A 25,220-nucleotide genomic window follows, 5' to 3' on the forward strand; every position below is an offset into this window, starting at 1 on the left:
ACAAAAAAAATGAGAAGCTGGAGAACAACGTCAAATACTTACTGGGAAAATCTATAGACCTGGAAAATAGATCTAGGAGAGAGAATCTGCGGATCATTGGACTTCCAGAAAACTATGACCAAAAAAAGAGCCTAGATACTATTTTACAGGAAATTATCAAAGAGAACTGTCCAGAGATAATAGAAACAGAAGGGAAAGTAGATGTGGAAAGAATTCATCGAACTCCTTCTGAAATAGACCCTAAAAAAAGAACACCACGGAATATAGTGGCTAAGCTGCAGAATTACCACACAAAGGAGAAAATCCTGCAAGCAGCTAGAAAAAAACAAATTAAATACCAAGGGGTCACAATAAGGGTCACTCAAGATCTGGCTGCCTCCACATTAAAAGACAGAAGGGCCTGGAACCTGATATTCCGTAAGGCAAAAGATCAAGGACTGCAACCAAGAATGAACTGCCCAGCTAAGTTTAGCATCTTTTTCCATGGAAGAAGATGGTCATTCAATGAAATAGAGGAATTCTATATGTTTCTAAGAAAAAAACAGACTTAAACAAAAAATTTTATCTACATCCACAAGACTGAAGAGAAACAGAAAAAGGTACACAGAACCCTTGAGAACTGTAACTCTGTTGTGGGTATATAAAAAGTACTGAAGGATAATTTGATTTTACTGATATAAAAGAAAAAAAGGGGGGTGTAGTAAAGGGAAGGAGGTTGTTTCAGAAAAAGGGGAAGGAATGATAAAAAGAGGGAAACTAGATCCCAGGAAGAGGCAAAGAAAATGCACCCTATCTGAGGGAATTTAGTAAGGGGGAGAATCATTGTGTTAATCTTACTCTCAACAGGAGAGGCTCAAAGAGTAAATAATTAACATATTTGTTTTTCAGAGAATTTTCTCTCACCTCATTAAAAAGGGGGAGAGAAAAATGGAAAAGGAAAAGGAGAATAAGTGAAGGGACTTGGAGGGAGGGGGGAGGGATACTAAAAAAAAGGGAGGGCTTTGCGTCACAAGGGGGGTCTGTAAATTAAATATCGGGGAGGGGGATCAGGGGGGTCAAGGGAAAAAGCATAATCTGGGGATAATATGATGGCAGGAAATACAGAATTAGTAATTTTAACTGTAAATGTGAATGGGATGAACGATCCCATCAAACAGAGACGGATAGCAGATTGGGATCAAAAATCAGAACCCTACAATATGTTGTCTGCAGGAAACACACTTAAAGCAGGGAGATACATACAGAGTAAAGGTAAAAGGTTGGAGCAGAATCTATTATGCTTCAGGTAAAGCCAAAAAAGCAGGGGTAGCTATCCTTATCTCAGATCAAGCAAAAGCAGAAGTTTATCTAATTAAAAGAGATAAGGAAGGAAACTATATACTGCTGAAAGGTAGCATAAATAATGAAGCCACATCGATACTAAACATATATGCACCAAGTGGTATAGCATCTAACTTTCTAAAGGAAAAGTTAAGAGAGTTGCAAGAAGAAATAGACAGTAAAACTATAATAGTGGGAGATCTCAACCTTGCACTCTCAGATTTAGACAAATCAAACCACAAAACAAACAAGAAAGAAATTAAAAAAGTAAATAAAACATTAGAAAAACTAGGTATGATAGAACTTTGGAGAAAACTGAATGGCAATAGAAAGGAATATACTTTCTTCTCAGCAGTTCATGGATCCTATACAAAAATTGACTATATATTAGGACATAAAGATCTCAAAATTAAATGTAGGAAGGCAGAAATAATAAATGCCTTCTTCTCAGATCACAATGCAATAAAAGCTACATTCAGTAAAAAGTTAGGGATAAATAGACCAAAAAGTAATTGGAAACTGAATAATCTCATCTTAAAGAATGACTGGGTGAAAGAGCAAATTATAGAAACAATTAATAATTTCACCCAAGATAATGATAATGATGAGACATCATACCAAAATCTGTGGGATGCAGCTAAAGCAGTAATAAGGGGAAATTTAATAGCTTTAGAGGTTTATTTGAAGAAAATAGAGAAAGAGAAGATTAACGAATTGGGCTTGCAACTTAAAAAGCTAGAAAAAGACCAAATTAAAACCCCCCAACCAAATACTAAACTTGAAATACAAAAATTAAAAGGAGAAATCAATAATATTGAAAGTAAAACAACTATTGAATTAATAAATAAAACCAAGAGTTGGTTTTATGAAAAAGCCAATAAAATAGATAAACCTTTGGTAAATCTGATCAGAAAAAAGAAAGAGGAAAATCAAATTGTTAGTCTTACAAATGAAAAGGAGAATCTTTCCACCAATGAAGGGGAAATTAGAGAAATAATAAGGAATTACTTTGCCCAACTCTATGCCAATAAATTTGATAACTTAAGTGAAATGGATGACTTCCTCCAAAAATATAGGCTCCCGAGATTAACAGAGGAGGAAATAAATTGCTTAAATAGTCCCATTTCAGAAAAAGAAATAGAACAAGCTATTAATCAACTCCCCAGGAAAAAATCCCCAGGACCAGATGGATTCACATGTGAATTCTACCAAACATTTAAAGAACAATTAGCCCCAATGTTATATAAATTATTTGAAAAAATAGGCAATGAAAGAGTCCTACCAAACTCCTTTTATGACACAGACATGGTACTGATACCTAAACCAGGTCGATCAAAAACTGAAAAAGAAAATTATAGACCAATTTCCTTAATGAATATTGATGCTAAAATCTTAAATAAGATATTAGCAAAAAGACTTCAGAAAATCATCTCCAGGATAATACAATATGATCAAGTAGGATTTATTCCAGGAATGCAGGGCTGGTTTAATATTAGGAAAACTATTCATATAATTGACCATATTAATAATCAAATTAATAAGAACCATATGATCATCTCAATAGATGCAGAAAAAGCATTTGACAAAATCCAACATCCATTCCTACTAAAAACTCTTGAGAGTATAGGAATAAATGGACTATTCCTTAGAATAATCAGGAGCATATATGTAAGACCGTCAGTAAGCATAATATGCAATAGAAATAAACTACAACCTTTCCCAGTAAGATCAGGAGTGAAACAAGGTTGCCCACTATCACCATTACTATTCAATATAGTACTAGAAACGCTAGCCTCGGCAATAAGAGCCGAGAAAGAGATTCAAGGAATTAGAGTAGGAAATGAGGAAATCAAACTATCACTCTTTGCAGATGACATGATGGTATACTTAGAGAACCCCAAAGACTCTGCTAAAAAGCTACTAGAAATAATTCAAAATTTCAGGAACGTGGCAGGATACAAAATAAATCCACATAAATCCTCAGCATTTTTATATATCACTAACAAAATGCAACAGCAAGAGATACAAAGAGATATTCCATTCCAAACAAATGTTGAGAGTATAAAGTATTTGGCAATCCATCTACCAAAGAAAAGTCAGGAATTATATGAGAAAAATTTCAAAACACTTGCCACAAAAATAAAGTCAGATTTAAATAATTGGAAAGACATTCAGTGTTCTTGGATAGCCCGAGCGAATATAATAAAGATGACAATACTCCCCAAACTAATCTATTTATTTAGTGCTATACCAATCAGACTCCCAAGAAACTATTTCAATGACCTAGAAAAAATAACAACAAAATTCATATGGAAGAATAAAAGGTCCAGAATTGCAAGGGATCTAATGAAAAAAAACTCAGAGGAAGGTGGTCTAAGTGTACCTGATCTAAAGCTATATTATATAGCAGCAGTCACTAAAACCATTTGGTATTGGCTAAGAAATAGACCGGTAGATCAGTGGAACAGATTAGATACAAAGGACAAAAAAGGGTACATCTATAGCAATCTATTGTTTGACAAACCCAAAGATACCAACATTAGGGATAAAAATTCAATATTTGGAAAAAAACTGTTGGGAAAACTGGAAATTAATATGGCAGAAATTAGATATGGATCCACACAACACCATATACCAAGATAAGATCAAAGTGGTTCCATGATTTAGGCATAAAGAGGGAGATAATAAATAGATTAGAGGAACAGAGGATAGTCTATCTCTCAGACCTGTGGAGGAGGAAGGAATTTATGACCAGAGGAGAACTAGAGATCATTATTGATCACAAAATAGAATATTTTGATTACATCAAACTAAAAAGTTTCTGTACAAATAATACTAATGCAAACAAGATTAGAAGGGAAATAACAAATTGGGAAAATATTTTTAAAAGCAAAGGTTCTGACAAAGGTCTCATTACCAAAATATATAGAGAACTGACCCTAATTTATAAGAAACCGAACCATTCTCCAATTGATAAATGGTCAAAGGATATGAACAGACAATTCTCAGATGAAGAAATTGAAACTATATCCACTCACATGAAAGAGTGTTCCAAATCACTACTGATTAGAGAAATGCAAATTAAGACAACTCTGAGATACCACTACACACCTGTCCGATTGGCTAAGATGACAGGAACAAATAATGATGAATGTTGGAGAGGATGTGGGAAAACTGGGACACTAATACATTGCTGGTGGAGTTGTGAAAGAATCCAGCCATTCTGGAGAGCAATTTGGAACTATGCCCAAAAAGTTATCAAACTGTGCATACCCTTTGACCCAGCAGTGCTACTACTGGGCTTATATCCCAAAGAAATACTAAAGAGTGGAAAGAGACATATATGTGCCAAAATGTTTGTGGCAGCTCTTTTTGTTGTAGCTAGAAACTGGAAGATGAATGGATGTCCATCAGTTGGAGAATGGTTGGGTAAATTATGGTATATGAAGGTTATGGAATATTATTGCTCTGTAAGAAATGACCAGCAGGAGGAATACAGAGAGGCTTGGAGAGACTTACATCAACTGTTGCTGAGTGAAATGAGCAGAACTAGAAGATCACTATACACTTCAACAACAATACTGTATGAGGATGTATTCTGATGGAAGTGGAAATCTTCAACATAAAGAAGAGCCAACTCACTTCCAGTTGATCAATGATGGACAGAGGTAGCTACACCCAGAGAAGAAACACTGGGAAATGAATTTAAATTGTTAGCACTACTGTCTTCTACCCAGGTTACATGTACCTTCGGAATCTAATGCTTATTGTGCAACAAGAAAATGGTATTTACACACATGTATTGTATCTAGGTTATATTGTAACACAAGTAAAATGTATGGGATTGCCTGTCATCGGGGGGAGGGAGTAGAGGGAGGGGGAGATAATTTGGAAAAAGGAATACAATGGATAATAGTATAAAAAATATATATAATAAAATTATTTTTAAAAAAGCAAGCTGAACAAAAAAGAATTGCTTTCTTCAGTAAGTAAAATTTTGTACCTATTTTACATTTAATATGTTCTGCTTTTTAAGGAGTTCTTTTGTTCAATAAATTTTTGTGCTTTTGACATTAAAAAAAAAGTTTTTGTACAAACAAAATTAACACAGACTAGATTAGAAGGGAAGTTATAAACTGGGAAACCATTTTTACAATCAAAGGTTCCATAAAGACCTAATTTCTAAAATATTTAGAGAATTGACTCAAATTTATAGGAAGTCAAGTCATTCTCTAATTGATAAATGGTCAAAGGATATGAATGCACAATTTGCAGATGAAGAATTTGAAAACATTTCTAGTTATATGAAAAGGTGCTCTAAATCATTATTAATAGGAAAAATGCAAATTAAAACCATTCTGAGATACCACTACACACTTCTCTGATTAGCTACAATGACAGGAAAAGATAATGATAAATGTTGTAGGCATTAGGGAAAACTGGGACACTAATACATTGTTGATGGAATTGTGAATGGATCCAACCATTCTGGAGAACAATTTTTAAGTATGCCCAAAGAGTTATCAAATTGTGCATACCTTTTCATCCAGCAGCATTTCTACTATGCTTATATCCCAAAGAAATCTTAAAGGAAGGAACAGGACCTACATATGCAAAAATGTTTGTGGCAGTCCTTTTTGTTTTGGCAAGGAACTGGAAACTTAGTGGATGCCTATCAATTGGGGAATGGCTGAATAAGTTATGGTTTATGAACATTATAGAATATTATTGTTATGTAAAATGTGATCATCAAGATGATTTCAGAGAGACCTGGAGACATTTACAATGAACTGATACTAAGAGAAATAAGCAGAATCAGGAGATTTTTGTATATGGCCATAAGATTATATGCTGATTAATTCTGATGGATGTATCTCTCTTCAACAATGAGATGATTCAGACCAATTCCAATGATGCTGTGATGAAGAGAGTCATCTGCATCCAGCGAGAGGACTGTGGGAACTGAGTGTGCTTCACAATAGTATTGCTCTTTTTGTTGTTTTTGCTTGCATCTCATTTTCTTTCTCATTTTTTCTGATCTGATTTGATTCTTCTTGTGCATCAAGATAATTGTATAAATAGGTAGGCATATTTTGGATTTAACATATACTTCTACCATGTTTAGCAAATATTGGACTAATTGTCATCTAGGAGAGGGGGTAGGGGAAGAAGGAGAAACTGGAATACAAAGATTTGCAAGGATTAATGTTGAAGAATTATCCATGTTATTTATTTTTAAAAAAAGCTTTAATTAAAAAAAGAAGAAGAAGAAAGGAATAGAAGGCTGTTGTGCTTTGTAGATCAAGCCAATGAGAATGGGAACTAGGAAAATAGCCAAAAGGCAGTGCGACCAGTATATACATTTGAATTTTTTTTTTCATTAAGCATATAGATAGAACTCCATTGCTTTCATGAAACCTTCCTTCATTCACCTAGCTATTGTCTTACAAAACTCTTATAACTTCTTGTTCATACTATATGTACTTCTGTTTGTTTATTTTATGAATGGATAGAGGTATGTCAACTGGGTTAGTAATTTCACAGGCATAGCTATGCCACAAATATGTGGCACTTTCTCTGCTGCTTAAAGGCTTAGCAAGCTACAAAGGTCATTGAGATTGGAAGTATCAGAAGTGGGATTTGAATACAGATACTCCAAACTTCTAGTCCAGAATTCTAGCTATTATACTATATTGTATCTAGTTTTATATCTATCACTTAGTATTTCCCTGTGTTCCATTTCCTAATTTACCTCATAAGATCTATTTTTCCTTCATCCCTAATCAAACATCTTTAAAATAGTGTTTATACTTTATATTTATTCAATTGTTAAATAAATACATGTATTTGAAACTTAAATAGAAGAATATGGTTGAAAAACTTGTTAGATTTTCTAGAATTTGAAATGGTAATTGATTACATGGTATTGTAGTCATAAGATCTTATCATACTTAGTGTAGATATCTTCTAGATCACCAGGGTTCCACTTACTATAACAGAATAGTCAATTTGTCAATTATTAACTTTGCAGTCTTAAAACTTAACTATAAATAATTTGAAGTATTATGAACACTTTTTGGTTCATTAGTAAACTACAATTCTTTCTTTTTCCAAATACCCCAAAGAAGTAAAAGCACCTCATGAAGCGGTTTACTTACACCACAAACAAGTATTCTACCTATCAAGAAATCATATTGCAAGTTACAATACTGTTACTAAGAGGCTATTTTATGGAACACTCTAGTCCACCACCACAGTAAATTTGTATAATATGAGAAACAATCAATCTAACAAACAGCCAAAAATATTCATTGGGTTTGGCCATTTATGAGACATTTTATTACAAGTTTAGGTTATAAAGAAAAAAATTAGAACAATACAAACCTTCAAGGAGACTGCATGTTAATGTGGAGAGAACATGTTTACACATACACATATCTATATCTATATTGTCTATCTGTGTGTGTGTATATATATATGTGTGTGTGTGTGCATATATATATGACTTTGCATATATGCATGTATGTATACATATGATTATGTATATATGTGTGTATAACTACATGTAAATTTTAAAGATAAACTCTTTTCAGCTAAGGGATTCAAGAAAAATAGCACTTTAGCTGGATCTTGAAGGAAAATGGGGATTTTAATATATGAAAACCGTCACGGAATTTATTCCAGACAAGGGACAACAATGCAAAGCAGCTCCAGTGGGAAATAGAACCTCATATATGTAGCACAGTAAAAAGGGCAGTATGAATGTCACATACTTGAGTTTAAGATAGAAAATTATTACAGAATCAATAGGGAGAATTCTGATTCTATTTTCTTCCTTTCCCTCCACTTACCTACTATGTAACCTTATGATAAATGGATCCTATAGAATTCTTTGGCTTTCTAGAGTTGAACTATATTAATATAAAGTGTTAAATAGACTCAAATCTAAAAGTCTATAGACTTCATCAAGAAAAACAGTCTATTGGGTGAAACAGCAAATCATAGAAAATTAATAATTTCACCCAAGAGAATGAAAATAATGAGACATCATACCAAAATGTGTGGATAAAGCCAAAGTGGTAATAAGGGGAAATTTTATATCTCTAGAGGCCTACTTGCATAAAATAGTGAAAGAAAAAAATCAATTAATTAGACTTGCAACTAAAAAAAGCTATAAAAAAGCAAATTTAAAAAACCCTAAACTTGAGATTCTAAAAATAAAAAGAGAGATTAATAAACTTGAAAGTAAAAAAAAAAAAAAAAAAAAAAAAAAAAAAAAAAAAAAAAAAAACAAAGTACTGAATTAATAAATAAAACTAAGAGTTAGTTCTAGGAAAAAACAATAAAATAGATAAACACTTGGTAAATTTGATTAGAAAAAGAAAAAAGGAAAATCAAATTGCTAGTCTTAAAAATGAAAAGGAAGAATTTACTACTAATGAAGTAGAAATTAGAGCGATAATTAGGAGTTTCTTTGTCTAACTTTATGCCAATAAATTTGATAACTTAAATGAAATAGATGAAGACATTCAAAATATAGTTTTCCCAGATTAACAGAGGAAGAAGTAAATGGGTTAAAAAGTTCCATTTTAGAAAAAGAAATAGAACAAGCTATTAATCAACTCCCTAAGAAAAAATCCCCAGGACAAGATGGATTTACATGTGAATTCTACCAAACATTTAAAGAACAATTAATTCCAATGCTATATAAACTATTAGAAAAAATAGGGATTGAAGGAGTCCTACCAAATTCTTTTTATGACACAGACACGGTACTGATACATAAACGAGGTACAACAAAAATAGCGAAAGAAAGCTATAGACCAATCTCCCTAATGAACATTGATGCAAAAAATTTAAATAAAATACTAGCAAAAATATTACAGAAAATAATTCCCAGGATATTACATTATGAATAATTAGGATTTATGCCAGGAATGAAGGGATGGTTCAATATTAGGAAAACTATTAACATAATTGCCTATATCAATAAGCAAATTAACAAAAATCATATAATTATCTCAATAGATGCAAAAAAAGCATTTGATAAAATCCAAAACCCATTCCTAATAAAAAAATAGAGAGTATAGGAATAAATTGACTTTTCCTTAAAATAGTCAGTATTATCTACTTAAAACCATCAGTAAGCATCATAAGTAATGGTGATAAACTGGAATTATTCCCAATGAAATTAGTAGCAAAACAAGGTTACCCACTATCACAATTATTATTGAATATTGTATTATAAATGCTGGCTTCAGCAATAAGAGATTGAAAAAGAGGAAAGGAATTAGACTAGGTAATGAGGAAACCAAATTATCACTCTTTGCAGATGATAAAATGGTATACTTAGAGAACTCCAGAGATTTTACTAAAAAGCTAGTACAAATAGTCTACAAATTTAGCAAAGTTAAAAGATACAAAATAAATCCACATAAATCCTCAGAACTTTTATACATCACTAAGAAAATCCAACAACAAGCATTACAAAGAGAAATTCCATTTAAAATGACTATTGATAGTATAAAATATGTGGGAATCTATCTGCCAAAAGAAAGTCAGGAACTATTTGAGGAAAACTGCAAAACATTTTCCATACAAATAAAGTCATATCTAAACAATTGGGAAAAAAAATTAAGTGCTCTTGCTTGGGTTGAGAGATTATATTAAAATGACAATACTACTTAATTAATCTATTTATTTTTTCCAAGTTAGTAAACACTTTTTTTTCTGTTCAAATCAATTTCATTTTGTGATATTATTTGATACATCCTATATTCACCATTTCTAACTCTTTTCTCAAAATAAATATATGATAAACAGTTGTAAATTTTCTGCACATTTTTGTGATATTTTATTTCCTACTCCTAAATATATTTTCCAATATATTCTTTTTTTTATAATATTATCCCTTGTATTCATTTTTCCAAATTATCCCCTCCCTCCCTCCACTCCCTCCTCCCGATGACAGGTAATCCCATACAGATTAAGTGTATTACAATATGACCTAGATACAATATATGCGTGTAAATAACATTTTCTTGTTGCACATTAAGTATTAGCTTCCTAAGGTAACCTGGGTAGATAGACAGTATTGCTAACAATTTACATTCACTTCCCAGTGTTCCTTCTCTGGGTATAGTTATTTCTGCCCATCATTGATCAACTGGAAGTGAGTTGGATCTTCTTTATGTTGAAGATATCCACTTCCATCAGAATACCTCTTCATACAGCATTGAAGTGTACAGCGATCTTCTGGTTCTATTCATTTTACTCAGCATCAGTTGATGTAAGTCTCTCCAAGCCTCTCTGTATTCCTCCTGCTGGTCATTTCTTACAGAGCAATAATATTCCATAAAATTCATATACCATAATTTACCCAACCATTCTCCAATTGATGGGCATCGATTCAACTTCCAGTTTCTAGCTACAACAAAAAGAGCTTCCACAAACATTTTGACACATACAGGTCCCTTTCTGCTCTTTAGTATTTCTTTGGGATATAAGCCCAGTAGTAGTACTGCTGGGTCAAAGGGTATGCACAGTTTGATAACTTTTTGGGCATAGTTCCAAATTGCTCTCCAGAATGGCTAGATTCGTTCACAACTCCACCAATGCATCAGTGTCCCAGTTTTTTCACATCTCCTCCAACATTCATCATTATTTGTTCCTGTCATCTTAGCTAATCTGACAGGTGTGTAGTGGTATCTCATAGTTGTCTTAATTTGCATTTCTCTGATCAGTAGTGATTTGGAACACTCTTTCATATGAGTGGAAATAGTTTCAATTTCATCATCTGAGAATTGTCTGTTCATAACCTTTGACCATTTGTCAATTGGAGAATGGTTTGATATCTTATAAATTAGAGTCAGTTCTCTATATATTTTGGAAATGAGACATTTGTCAGAACCTTTACTTTTAAAAATATTTTTCCAATTTTTTACTTCTCTTCTAATCTTGTTTGTAATAGTATTGTTTGTACAGAAATTTTTAGTTTGATGTAATCAAAATCTTCTATTTTGTGATTAATAATGATCTCTAGTTCTCCTCTAGTCATAAATTCCTTCCTCGTCCACAGGTCTGAGAGGTAAACTATTTTCTGTTTCTCTAATCTATTTATTATCTCACTCTTTATGCCTAAATCATGGACCCATTTTGATCTTATGTTGGTATATGGTGGTAAGTGTGCATCCATATCTACATTCTGCCATACTAATTTCCAGTTTTCCCAACAGTTTTTTCTGAATAATGAATTTGTGTCCCTAATGTTGGTATCTTTGGGTTGGTCAAAGATTAGATTGCTATAGATGCACCCTTTTTTTTCCTTTGTATCTAATCTGTTCCACTGATCTACCGGTCTATTTCTTAGCCAGTACCAAATGGTTTTGGTGACTGCTGCTATATAATATAGCTTTAGATCAGGTACACTTAGACCACCATCCTCTGACTTTTTTTTTTCATTAGTTCCCTTGCAATTCTCGACCTTTTATTCTTCCATATGAATTTTGTTATTTTTTTCTAGGTCATTAAAATAGTTTCTTGGGAGTCTGGTTGGTATAGCACTAAATAAATAGATGAGTTTGGGGAGTATTGCCATCTTTATTATATTCGCTTGGCCTATCCAAGAGCACTGAATGTCTTTCCAATTATTTAAATCTGACTTTATTTTTGTGGCAAGTGTTTTGTAATTTTTCTCATATAATTCCTAACTATTCTTTGGTAGATGGATTCTCAAATACTTTATATTCTCAACATTTGTTTGGAATGGAATTTCTCTTTGTATCTCTTGCTGTTGCATTTTGTTAGTGATATATAAAAATGCTGAGGATTTATGTGGATTTATTTTGTATCCTGCCACTTTGCTAAAATTTTGAATTATTTCTAGTAGCTTTTTAGCAGAGTCTTTGGGGTTCTCTAAGTATACCATCATGTCATCTGCAAAGAGTGATAGTTTGATTTCCTCATTTCTTACTCTAATTCCTTGAATCTTTTTCTCGGCTCTTATTGCTGAGGCTAGCATTTCTAGTACTATATTGAATAGTAATGGTGATAGTGGGCAACCTTGTTTCACTCCTGATCTTACTGGGAAAGGTTGCAGTTTATTTCTATTCCATATTATGCTTACTGATGGTTTTACATATATGCTCCTGATTATTCTAAGGAATAGTCCATTTATTCCTATACACTCAAGAGTTTTTAGTAGGAATGAATGTTGGATTTTGTCAAATGCTTTTCCTGCATCTATTGAGATGATCATATGGTTCTTATTAATTTGATTATTAATAGTCAATTATACTAATAGTTTTCCTAATATTAAACCAGCCCTGCATTCCTGGTATGAATCCTACTTGATCATATTGTATTATCCTGGGGATGATTTTCTGAAGTCTTTTTGCTAATATCTTATTTAAGATTTTAGCATCAATATTCATTAAGGAAATTGGTCTATAATTTTTTTTCTTAGTTTTCGATCGACCTGGTTTAGGTATCAGTACCATGTCTGTGTCATAAAAGGAGGTTGGTAGGACTCTTTCATCGCCTATTTTTTCAAATAATTTATATAACATTGGGGCTAATTGTTCTTTAAATGTTTGGTAGAATTCACATGTAAATCCATCTGGTCCTGGAGATTTTTTCCTGGGGACTTGATTAATAGCTTGTTCTATTTCTTTTTCTGAAATGGGACTATTTAAGCAATTTATTTCCTCCTCTGTTAATCTAGGGAGCCTATATTTTTGGAGGAAGTCATCCATTTCACTTAAGTTATCAAATTTATTGGCATAAAGTTGGGCAAAGTAACTCCTTATTATTTCTCTAATTTCCTCTTCATTGGTGGAAAGATCCCCCTTTTCATTTGTAAGACTAACAATTTGATTTTCCTCTTTCTTTTTTCTGATCAGATTTACCAAAGGTTTATCTATTTTATTGGCTTTTTCATAAAACCAGCTCTTGGTTTTATTTATTAATTCAATAGTTGTTTTACTTTCAATATTATTGATTTCTCCTTTTAATTTTTGTATTTCAAGTTTAATTTTTGGTTGGGGGTTTTTAATTTGGTCTTTTTCTAGCCTTTTAAGTTGCAAGCCCAATTCATTAATCTTCTCTTTCTCTATTTTCTTCAAATAAACCTCTAAAGATATTAAATTTCCCCTTATTACTGCTTTAGCTGCATCCCACAGATTTTGGTATGATGTCTCATCATTGTCATTATCTTGGGTGAAATTATTAATTGTTTCTATAATTTGCTGTTTCACCCAGTCATTCTCTAAGATGAGATTATTCAGTTTCCAATTCCTTTGTGGTCTATTTACCCCTAACTTTTTACTGAATGTAGCTTTTATTGCATTGTGATCTGAGAAGAAGGCATTTATTATTTCTGCCTTCCTACATTTAATTTTGAGATCTTTATGTCCTAATATATGGTCAATTTTTGTATAGGTTCCATGAACTGCTGAGAAGAAAGTATATTCCTTTCTATTGCCATTCAGTTTTCTCCAAAGGTCTATCATACCTAGTTTTTCTAATGTTTTATTTTTTTAAATTTCTTTCTTATTTGTTTTGTGGTTTGATTTGTCTAAATCTGAGAGTGCAAGGTTGAGATCTCCCACTATTATAGTTTTACTGTCTATTTCTTCTTGCAATTCTCTTAACTTTTCCTTTAGAAATTTAGATGCTATACCACTTGGTGCATATATGTTTAGTATTGATATGGCTTCATTATTTATGCTACCTTTCAGCAGGATATTGTTTCCTTCCTTATCTCTTTTAACTAGATCAACTTCTGCTTTTGCTTGATCTGAGATAAGGATAGCTTCCGCTGCTTTTTTGGCTTTACCTGAAGCATAATAGATTCTGCTCCAAACTTTTACCTTTACTCTATATGTATCTCCCTGCTTTAAGTGTGTTTCCTGTAAACAACATATTGTAGGGTTCTGATTTTTGATCCAGTCTGCTATCCGTCTCCGTTTGATGGGAGCGTTCATCCCATTCACATTTACAGTTAAAATGACTAATTCTGTATTTCCTGCAATCATATTATCCCCAGATTATGCTTTTTCCCTTGACCCCCCTTAACCCCTTCCCTGATATTTAATTTATAGACCCCCCTTGTGATGCACAGCCCTCCCTTTTTTTAGTATCCCTCCCCCCTCCCTCCAAGTCCCTTCCCTTATTCTCCTTTTCCTTTTCCCTTTTCCTCTCCCCCCTTTTAATGAGGTGATAGAGAATTCTCTGAAAAACAAATACGCCAGTTATTTACTCTTTGAGCCTCCTCTGATGAGAGTGAGATTCACACAATGTTTCTCCCCCTCTCTAAATTCCCTCAGATATGGTGTATTTTCTATGCCTCTTCCTGGGATGTAGTTTCCCTCTTTTTATCACTCCTTCTCCTTTTTCTGATACTACCCCCTTCCCTTTACTACACCCCCCCTTTTTTCTTTTATGTCAGTAAAATCAAATTATCCATGCGTACTTTCTATATACTCACAACAGAGATACAGTTCTCAAGGGTTCTGTGTACCTTTTTCTGTTTCTCTTCAGTCTTGTGGATGTAGATTAAATTTTTTGTTTAAGTCTGTTTTTTTTCTTAGAAACATATGGAATTCCTCTATTTCATTGAATGACCATCTTCTTCAATGGAAAAAGATGCTAAACTTAGCTGGGTAGTTTTTTCTTGGTTGCAGTCCTTGATCTTTTGCCTTTCGGAATATCAGGTTCCAGGCCCTTCTATCTTTTAATGTGGAGGCAGCCAGATCTTGTGTGACCCTTATTGTGGCACCTTGGTATTTAAATTGTTTTTTACTAGCTGCTTGCAGGATTTTCTCCTTTGTGTGGTAATTCTGCAGCTTAGCCACAATATTCCGTCGTGCTCTTTTTTTAGGCTCTATTTCAGAAGGAGTTCGATGAATTCTTTTGACATATACTTTCCCTTCTGTTTCTATTATCTCTGGACAGTTCTCTTTGATAATTTCCTATAAAATAGAATCTAGGCTCTTTTTTTGGTCATAGTTTTCAGGAAGTACAATGATCTGCAGATTATCTCTCCTAGATCTATTTTCCAGGTCTATAGATTTTCCCAGTAAGTATTTGACGTTATTCTCCAGCTTTTCATTTTTTTTTTTTTTTGTTTTGTTTGACTGATTCTTGGGTTCTCTGTGAATCATTCATTTCTATTTGTTCCATCCTGACTTTTAAGGAGTTATTTTCTTCTTTCACAGTTTTTAGTTCTTTTTGTAAATGCCCAATTTCGTTTTTAAATGAATTATTTTGCTCTATTGAATTTTTTCCATTTCCCTAATTTTTTTTGAGAATTATTTTCTTTTTCCAATTCACAAATCCTATTTTCTTGAGACTTTTTTATCTTCTCCAATTCAGAAATCCTACTTTCCTGTGATTTTTTTTTCCTTTTCTAATTCACAAATTTTGTTTCCCTGCATCTCCTGTGAATTCTTTATTTTTTCCAACTCCAATTTCAGATCGTTGTTTTCTCTATCATAGCTTCTCTTTCCTTTCCCCATTTTTCTTCAAACTCTCTTAACTTTTTAATGGTCTCTTCAAGGAGAGAGTTATGTGATGGGGGGCAGGAATCATTCCCCTTTAGGTTGTTATCTGCTGACTCTCTGCTGTTAACTTCCTTGGGGTTGGATACCCGCTCTTTCTCTGTTTACTCCCAGGTGAAAGCCTGGACAGCCTAAGTTGGCCACACCCACAGTGCCGAGATCTGCTGAGTCACCCCCAGGGTTGAGGAAGGTCCAGTCTCTGGCTTTAAATTTTTTAATTGGCTTGATTTCTCTTCTGAACTGCTGTTTTATAAGCAGAGAAAAGCTAACAGCCTGTGCCAGATTCCTCTATCTCAGTGGCTTCTCTGATCCCAGAGCCCTCCCCAGCGTGATTGGTGCAGTGTGCCAGCACCCAATCTTCTGCTCTGGCCTCTTTTCTTCCTCCCCTGGGAACTGACCTTTCCTTTTGAAACTCCAGATTCTCTTCAGCTGGTAAGTCGTGCTTCCAGTCCTTGTGGTTTCTATCAGTCCAGCGTTATTTTTGAGGCTGAAATTATCTGATTGGTATTGAGGGAAGAAAGGAGCTTACAGAATCAGGTGTATCTTCTCCTCCATCTTGGCTCCGCCCCCTAATCTATTTATTTAGTGCTATACCAATCAGACTCCCAAGATACAATTTTAATGACTTAGAAAAAGTAACAACAAAATTCATCTGGAAGAACAAGAGGTCAAGAATTTCAAGGGAACTAATGTTTTAAAATGGAGGTGGGTTAACTGTACTTAACCTAAAACTATACTAAAAAGCAGCCATCACCAAAACCATTTAATATTAGCTAAGAAATAGACTAGTTGATCAGTGGAAGAGGTTAGGTTCACAGGAAAAAATAGTCATTAACTATAGCAATCTAGTGTTTGAGAAACCCAAAGACCACAACTTTTGGGATAAGAATTCACTATTTGACAAAAACTACTGGAAAAATTGGAAATTATTATGGCAGAAACTTAGGCATAGACCCACACATAACACCATATACCAAGATAAGGTCAAAATGGGTTTATGATTTAGCCATAAAGGACAAGATTATAAACAAATTAGAAGTACATAGGATAGTTTATCTCTCAGACTTGTGAAGAAAGAAGGAATTTGTTACTAAAGAAGAACTAGAGGTCATTATTGATAAAATAGAAAATTTTGGTTATACAAAATTAAAAAGCTTTTGTTCAAACAAAATTAATGCAGACAAGATTAGAAGGAAAGCAATAAACTAGGAAAATATTTTTTACAGTTAAAGGTTCTGATAAAGGCCTCATTTCCAAAATATATAGAGAACTGACTCTAATTTATAGCAAATCAAGCCATTCTCCAGTTGGTAAATGGTCAAAAGATATGAACAAACAATTTTCTGATGATGAAATTGAAACTATTTCTACTCATATGAAAGGGTATTCCAAAATCATTATTTATTAGAAAAATGAACATTAAGAAAATTCTGAGATTCTACTACACACCTGTCAGATTGGCTAAGATGACAGGAAAAGATAATGATGAATGTTGGAGGGGATATGGGAAAACAGGGACACTGATTCATTGTTGGTGGATACAACCATTCTGCAGAGCAATTTGGAACTGTCATCAAAAAGTTATCAAAGTGTGCATATCCTTTGATCTAGCAGTGTTATTAGTGGGCTTATATTTCAAAGAGATATTAAAAAATAGAAAGGGATCTATATATGCAAAAATGTTTGTGGCAGCCCTTTTTGTAGTGACTAGAAGCTGGAAATTGAATGGATGCCCATAAATTGGAGATTGACTAAGTATTTTATGGTATTTGAATGTTATTGGATCTTATTTTTCTGTAATAAATGACCAGAAGCATGAATACAGAGACTTGGAGAGACTTACATGATGTGATGCTAGGTGAAATACACAGAACCAGGCGATCATTATACACTTCAACAATAATACTATATGAGTATCAGTTCTAATGGAAGCAGCTATCTTCTGCAATGAGAGGATCCAGTTCACTTCCATTTGATCAGTGATGAACAGAACCAGCTACACCCAGTGAAAGAACACTAGGAAACAAGTGTGGACTGCTTGCATTTTTGTTTTACTTCCCAGGTTATTTTTACCTTTAAAAATCTGATTTTTCCTGTGCAACAAGAGAACTGTATAAATATGTACACATATATTGTATTTAAGATATACTTTAACATATTTTACATGTCTGAGACTGCCTGTCATTAGGGGAGCGGGTGGAGGAAAGGGAGGAAGAACTTGGAAGAGAAGGAAGAGAAGTGTTTGCTTGAAAAATTCCCATGCATATGTTCTGGCAATAAAAAGCTATAATAATAATAATAATAATAATAATAATAATAATAATAATAATAATAATAATAAAAGAAATCTAGAGTCTTGGATTGCTACAATCACTAGTTAAGGGCAAAGGTTTTGAGCTAGAAGGAACCTTAGAAACAATTTAGTTGAATCTTATTATTCTACAGTGAAACACATTGATGCTTTATTCTTTTTTGCATCATCTATGAAAACTAGTAATACTTCTTGACTATTTATGAGATTAGTGCTTCTAAAAGCATTAAGGACAAGATTTCAAAAGAAAAACAATTACACTAAAATGAATATCAAAATATTACTGACCCCCCACTCAGTTTACAGATTTCAGTTTCAGAAGATTCATAATTTAATCAGAATAGTAAAAGAATTCTTTGCCATAGAAGGATCAAAGGAATTTTAATGCTGAGAAGAGATGACATAATAGTATTCAAGTACTGAATAATATTTTAAATATTTTAAAAATTGTGATGTTAAGGGAAGATTATTTTTGTTATTCTCATCCCACATCGTGAAACTTAGACCATCAAATAAAAATGGCAAAGATATACATTTCTAATTGATATAAGGAAAAAACTCAAAGCTATAATGTTCCATTTTGGTTTTCTTGAGGTGTCTGGGAGCAGCAATAGTTTCAGTTCAGTAATCTCCACACAGGTAGCCAGGTATTAAAAGTCCAAATCCTTTATTGTCTCCTTCAAAGTCTTGTGTCATTTCCTGGGGCCCGGTTAACTTTCTTAGAGGCTTATCTCTCTCTTTGGTTCCAAGAAGTTGAGTTCCTGCCTTTCTTCTCTGGCTTCTGAATCTCCTGAATCCAAAGATGTGTGCTTTAGCCTCTAGCCACCACAAAGGTGGACAATGGAATGATTCTGTCTCAGCCTCCAAGAGCTTCTAGTGCACTTGTCTTTTCTGGCCCTGAGAGCTTCTAGTTTATATGCTCCACACTGAGAACACACAAATTATTACATCACTAGGAAATCATTATTTATTGTAGGATTAAATCAATGCTTGACCATTGTCTCCTCAATTCCGCTTAGTACATTGTTTCAAGTTCTGGCCCATAACATGTCCTGTTTCTTTTGTTTTTAAAACATAGATGGTCACTCTCCATGACTTCTCAAAGAGGTGAGGACCTCAAAAATGGAGGTGATCATACCTTCCCTGACTCCTCAAAAAATGGGCAAAAACACCATAAAAAAGGTGATCAGGCCCTCCCTGACTCCTCAGGAAGCAAGATGAAAACATCAAAGGAAATGAGAAATCAAATCAGATTAGCAGGTTTCTGAAGGGGCTCACTTGAAACAGGTATTCATAAATGCATCAATATGGAGGTATTATGCATAAATACATAAATTACATACATACAAAAATACATACATAGGCTACTAGTGATGTGACAAAAAACATGAATCAACATAAATATTTATACATGTCCATAAGTCTTAGAAATAGTCCAAAACCAATGTAGTGTCCATTACTTCATGTGTGTAGGGAATCAAATGATTCCTACAAGTTTTGAAGTTCTGCAACAGAACTTCAAAAAATGAACAATTTTTCATTTCAGGGAATCCAATGATTCCTGCTGATTTTAAAGTTCTTTATCAGTCTCATTATCAGCCATGTTCTTTCAGTGTCAGATGTTTTTTAGGTCTACTCCTTTGTTTTGAGGTTTTTCTCTTTTTCTGTCCCTTTTCAGGTGCTCATTGACACCCTTCTGCATCTGTAGAAATAGAAGCAAAACCTTTCTCCCTAGTATTTAACCTATCTAGTCCCTTCTATTTACCACTTTCTGGATCTCTCCACATCATCTGGCAATTACAATGGAGCTGCTTGCACTGAACACTGACCTTCTGAGGGGTTAAAAACCTATATTCTCCCCAATTGTAATCCCTTTCTGCCATCTGATTACTTTTTTTGCTTATTGATCACATTAGAGTCCTAAACTTCTAAAAGTGTAACTTCGACTGCCATCATGCCCCACTTTTCTTTTGTTTGATATCTTGGAGCTGGGCTCCACCTCTCATTTCTCTGAGTCAATCTACATTCTGAGGTCCAATGGAAAACTGGGTTGCATTTTGGACATATGATTTTAGGTCTTCTCTCACCCTGTCCTCTCACTCTATCTGTATACCTACATTGGACTTTCAGATGTTAAATTTTTCCACATTAAAAACATTGTTGCACCTCTCTAGAAGTCCCTTGCCAAGAGGGACCTTGTCTTCCAAGGGTCATCATAATCTGGGTATAATAAGCACTTTTGCCCACTGTGACACAGCATCTTATGATCTCTAAAGGAGCATCTTTGGGTAGTCCCCATATAATTCTTCTGCAAACCTCATTAGCATTTTCCTTAGTTAGTTGTCTTATCATAATTTTTGTAGCTGCATTTTCTCTACTGGTTCTTATGACAGCTGTTTGCAAACATTCCACAAAATCAGCAAAGGGTTCTTTGGGACCTTGCTCTGTTTTTGTGAAGGTTTCTCCTCAGTCTTTTCCTGGGAGGGAACCCCAAGCTTTGATTGCTGCAGTAGCAATTTGCTCATACACTGCTATGGGGTAAGTAGTCTGTGCTGAATTGTCTGTGTATTGACCTTCACCTGCTAGTTGGTCAAAGGTGATTTGCATGATAACTCCATTTTTAGCTTATTGTGTTGGGTTTATATCCTGCATAATTCACTATATTCAAGAAGCCACAACAAATTTTGTCTAGTTTCTAAATGGAATTCCAATCACTAGAGGTTAAGATTTCATAAGCCAAATTGTCTAGTAACATCTTAACATAAAATGATATAGCCCCATAAAGAGTGCAACCCTTTTTCAAATCCTTATTTTTTCCAGATCAAAAAGAGTGTGTCTTCTCCATTATCGACCTGAAGAGTCAAGCTTTTCAATCACAAGGTATGCATTTATTCTTAAATCAAATATATCCTGTCCTTCTTTCTTAGCCTTAACCAGTGCCTTTTGTAATCTTGTCATAGGCTGCTTCATAGGTGGTGCTGATTGTGTTACTGCCTTTCCCCCTCCACCTTTTCCCTCAATCCATGAAGGGTTAATTGAGGAAAGTAGGTCAGGGGCTGGGGAATGCCCTAATGTCTTCTGCTGTGAAGCATCACACTCAGAATTTCATTCTTATCTGTTTCTACATCCTTTTCACTTTGTCTGTCTGGATCCTCCCTCTCCTGCTCTTTCCTTCTTTTTCCTTGTTCTATAATTTATATAATTTTCTAAAGCCAGTTGTAAAACATTATATGTATAAAATGTTTCTTTGGAAAGTGAGACAGGTCCATTATCATTGTAGTATTCACATAGTTGTTTTCCTACTAATTTTCACTCATCTGGATCTAATTCTTTTTCCTTAGAGAACCAAGAAGATGTGCACTGTACTGTTTATAAAAGTTAAATGATCTGCTCCCAAGTTATAATTAAACCTTAGGTTTTAATGAGATTAACCAAGCTTTTGACAAAGTTTGCTTGCTGTGGAGAAACCTCAATTCTAAACATTTGTCCCCATTTTAACTGGAATACTCCTTTAGCCCTTTACAAAGTTGCCTTCTTGTACTCACCCTGATTTCTGGGTTATAGATGAAGGTTCTTGGTCCTATGTTCAGGCTCCAAAATGTAATGTTCTATGTTTTGGTTTTCTTGGGGTCTCTGGGAGCAGCCTTCATTTCAGTTCAAAAATCACCACAAGGACAGCCGGGTGTTAAAATCCAAATACTATATTGTCTTTTTCAAAGTCTTGTCTCATTTCCTGGAGCCCAATGAGCTTTCTTAGATGCCTATCTCTCTCCTTGTTTCTGAGAGTTTAAGTTCTTGCCTGTCTTCTTTGGCTTCTGAATCTCACCAAATCCAAAGGTTTGTGCTTCAGCCTCCAGCCACCGCAAAGGTGGATGATGGAATGAATCTGTTTCAATTGGGTTTGAATTTGATAGCTTTTGGTCCCTTCCAATTCTCAATCTATGATAACATTAATTGGTAGTGATAGTTTGGTCCATCTGACACATGGAAAATCTTCTGTCTCTGCCTCAGGACCCATTATTAGTTATCATTAAGATTTTCCTTCAAATGTAGATTAGACAAGATATTCCCAAAGGTACTTTCTATGTATGAGATTCTAATTCTGATTCTAAAGATCATTGTTAGATAATGTTCTACACATCAGCTCAGTATACTAGGAGTACACTTCCAAAGCCAGGAAACTATTAGTCCATTATTTCATAGAACTCAAGCTCATTCTAACTGAATGTCCCTGATGTTAGTTTGGTTACTCAGTTACTTCACTAATCTCTCATTTCTTACAACTTCTTTCATTTTCTTTCTCTTTTCTTAGAATGTCACATCTCACCTTGTAATCCTAACATTAGGTATAGATTGAATGCTTATTAAAGGATCAGGATGTAATGAGTCCATCCAGTTTTCTTCTTTAGCTATACTTTCAAACTAAATTTGCCTCTCTTGCAAACACTTAAAGAATTAGCTCCTTCCACCCCAGTTCAGTTGCAAATTAATACAATCCCACTTTCATTTGCTCTGAAAAAATATAGACAAAAGGAAGAAAATAGATTATGCCCAGTTTGAGCCACTGAATATATGAAAACACATGCCAGTAAAGATTTCACTTCCACTAGGAGTAATTAAAATTGTTACTCTAAAAAATGGTCTAAGAAGGAATTAAATTAGGAAGCACAAAACGAATAATACCAAATTGTAAGGCAAAAATTTTATTAGAGTATAGGGAAAGGAGAAAAGTGAGAATTAATTATTAAAAACCCAAACAATATAATATTCAAGAAATTATTAATGATAAATTAAAGTTTGCAAACTTCAAGAGCCTTTGCTAGCCTTTCTAATTTCCCTCAAATCCCGAGAGCTTTTTAGCTGACCAAAGCAGAACAATAATAACTCATCATAGTAGAAGAAGCTTTATATGATTCTCATTATCAAATCCTTAAAAATGGCCATCATCAGTAATCTTTATAGACAGAATATAAACCAGATAGATTATTACTAGTTTGATAAGGATATTAATAAATAGAAACCTCATATCAACCAAAAGCATCTAAAGATTTAAAAAAAGACATCATGGTTTGATTTTTTTCTACTTCTTTGCCAAGGAACAACACCTTCTAGATTATGTTTATCTATATGATTTTGTATCTATAAGGAACTTCTATAAGTCTTTGAGGCAAAAGAATATCCCTGGGACATAAAAAAGAAAGTATTAGAAAGATATCATTGTAATAATAATTGATATTTAAATAGTGCTTCAAACTTTACAAAGCACTTTGCATTAAAAAAACCTCATTCTATCATTACAGAAATTGTCTAAATTATTGTAAATCAATATCAATTTCTTTGCAATTATGAGGCAATGGAGAAAGTCTGTCTTGTAGGAAAAAATGGACTTGTTCTTTTTTGGTCCAAAAGACCAGAAATTGAAGGAATATATATATATATATATATATATATATATATATATATATATATATATATATATATATATATATATTATAAAGAAATAAATTTAGGCCTATGCCAGGAAAAAACTTCCTAGGAGTTTGAGGTTTCCAAAAGTAGAGAAGATTGCTTTAAGAGAAGTAAATTTGCCATTTTTGGAATATTTCAAAAAGAGACTGGACAAAGCACTAGTTGATTATGTTTTAGTAAAGATTCTTTTGGGGATGTTGTTTGGATTAGAAATGCATCAAGGTCATTTCTAATTCTGATTCTGTGAAGCTCAGAGAGATTAATTATAGGGAGCATTAAGTTGCTCACCCAAAGACACATAGCTAATATGTGTCAGAATGAGGACTTACATCTAAATTCTGATTCTGAACATAGATCTCTTTTCACTATACCATATGGCCCCTGAAATGAATCTTAGTATTACTGAAGAGGCTAATAGAAGATTGGGAACAAGATTATTAAAGGCAAAAGAAAAACAAAATGCTGATTTTAAGACACAACAGGAAATAAATTTAGATTTAAAATTTCAGGCTTAGCTTACACAATATAGTCAGATGTCAAAATGAATACTTTACAAGAAAACATTTAGGAATTATTGATATGGATTTAAAGAGAGGTGATCATAAAAAAGGATTTAAGGCCAAGTTTGATGTTGACACTTACAAAGCTGTAATTCTTCAAAGTGAATAGCATGCCATACCTTGATTCCTCATGTAAAAATCACAAGTTAGAGGGAAGAAGAATATTCTACAAAGAACTTTTTTTTCTTCCCCATGACTCAAAATATTTTATAAAAATCATGAATTAATGGTAACAGTAAACAAGACACAAGAATTATGTCCATCTTGATAATAATAAAATGAAATTCATAGATGTTATGTGGAAATTTAAAGTTTATCTAAATACTGAACCCAGATTTCACAGTGATTTGAGAACCACTGCTGCAATATTACTCCACAATTTAGGCAGGCTAAAAGCAATAAACAAGAAGAGATGAAATTTGCTGTTGTTTTAAATACATCAAATAAAATTAAATGTAGGTAAATAATATCACATTATCCATAATATTAGGTAGTTTTATTTAACTGATTTTTTTCCAGATGATCTGCTTTGTTGGGGAAAATGCTGTTAAATATCTATATGGGAAAAATGTGTGATTTTTTTAAAAAAGTTAGTTCCATAATTTTCATCCTATAAGTAGAGATTCTACTTAGGTGCTCAATCTTATTATCTATCATAAAAGGAATTTTGATCTCCATTTATTATACTGGCCATTTTGTCACCCAATGGCCCATCTTCTCCCAGTGACTTACCACACTGATGCTGAATTTATATAAATGCCCTATTGTCTTAGCAAACTCTGGCTCAGGAAATATAATTTCAGCCTGCAGAATATAGAAGTTACTGATGTGTATAGATATTTTTTGAGGGGAAATGGGCTTCAGCAAGTAAGTTAGAAATAAGGTAGATTGTCAGACTAAAAGTCTAAGTCATAGTATGGAGCATAAATAATTAGTTATGTGACATTGGTTAATTCTTCTAATATTTCTGAGGCCTTAGATCCTGCCATCATACCCTTTGAT

The sequence above is a fragment of the Sminthopsis crassicaudata genome, chromosome 1 (assembly GCF_048593235.1).
Source record: "Sminthopsis crassicaudata isolate SCR6 chromosome 1, ASM4859323v1, whole genome shotgun sequence".
Taxonomy (NCBI): domain Eukaryota; kingdom Metazoa; phylum Chordata; class Mammalia; order Dasyuromorphia; family Dasyuridae; genus Sminthopsis; species Sminthopsis crassicaudata.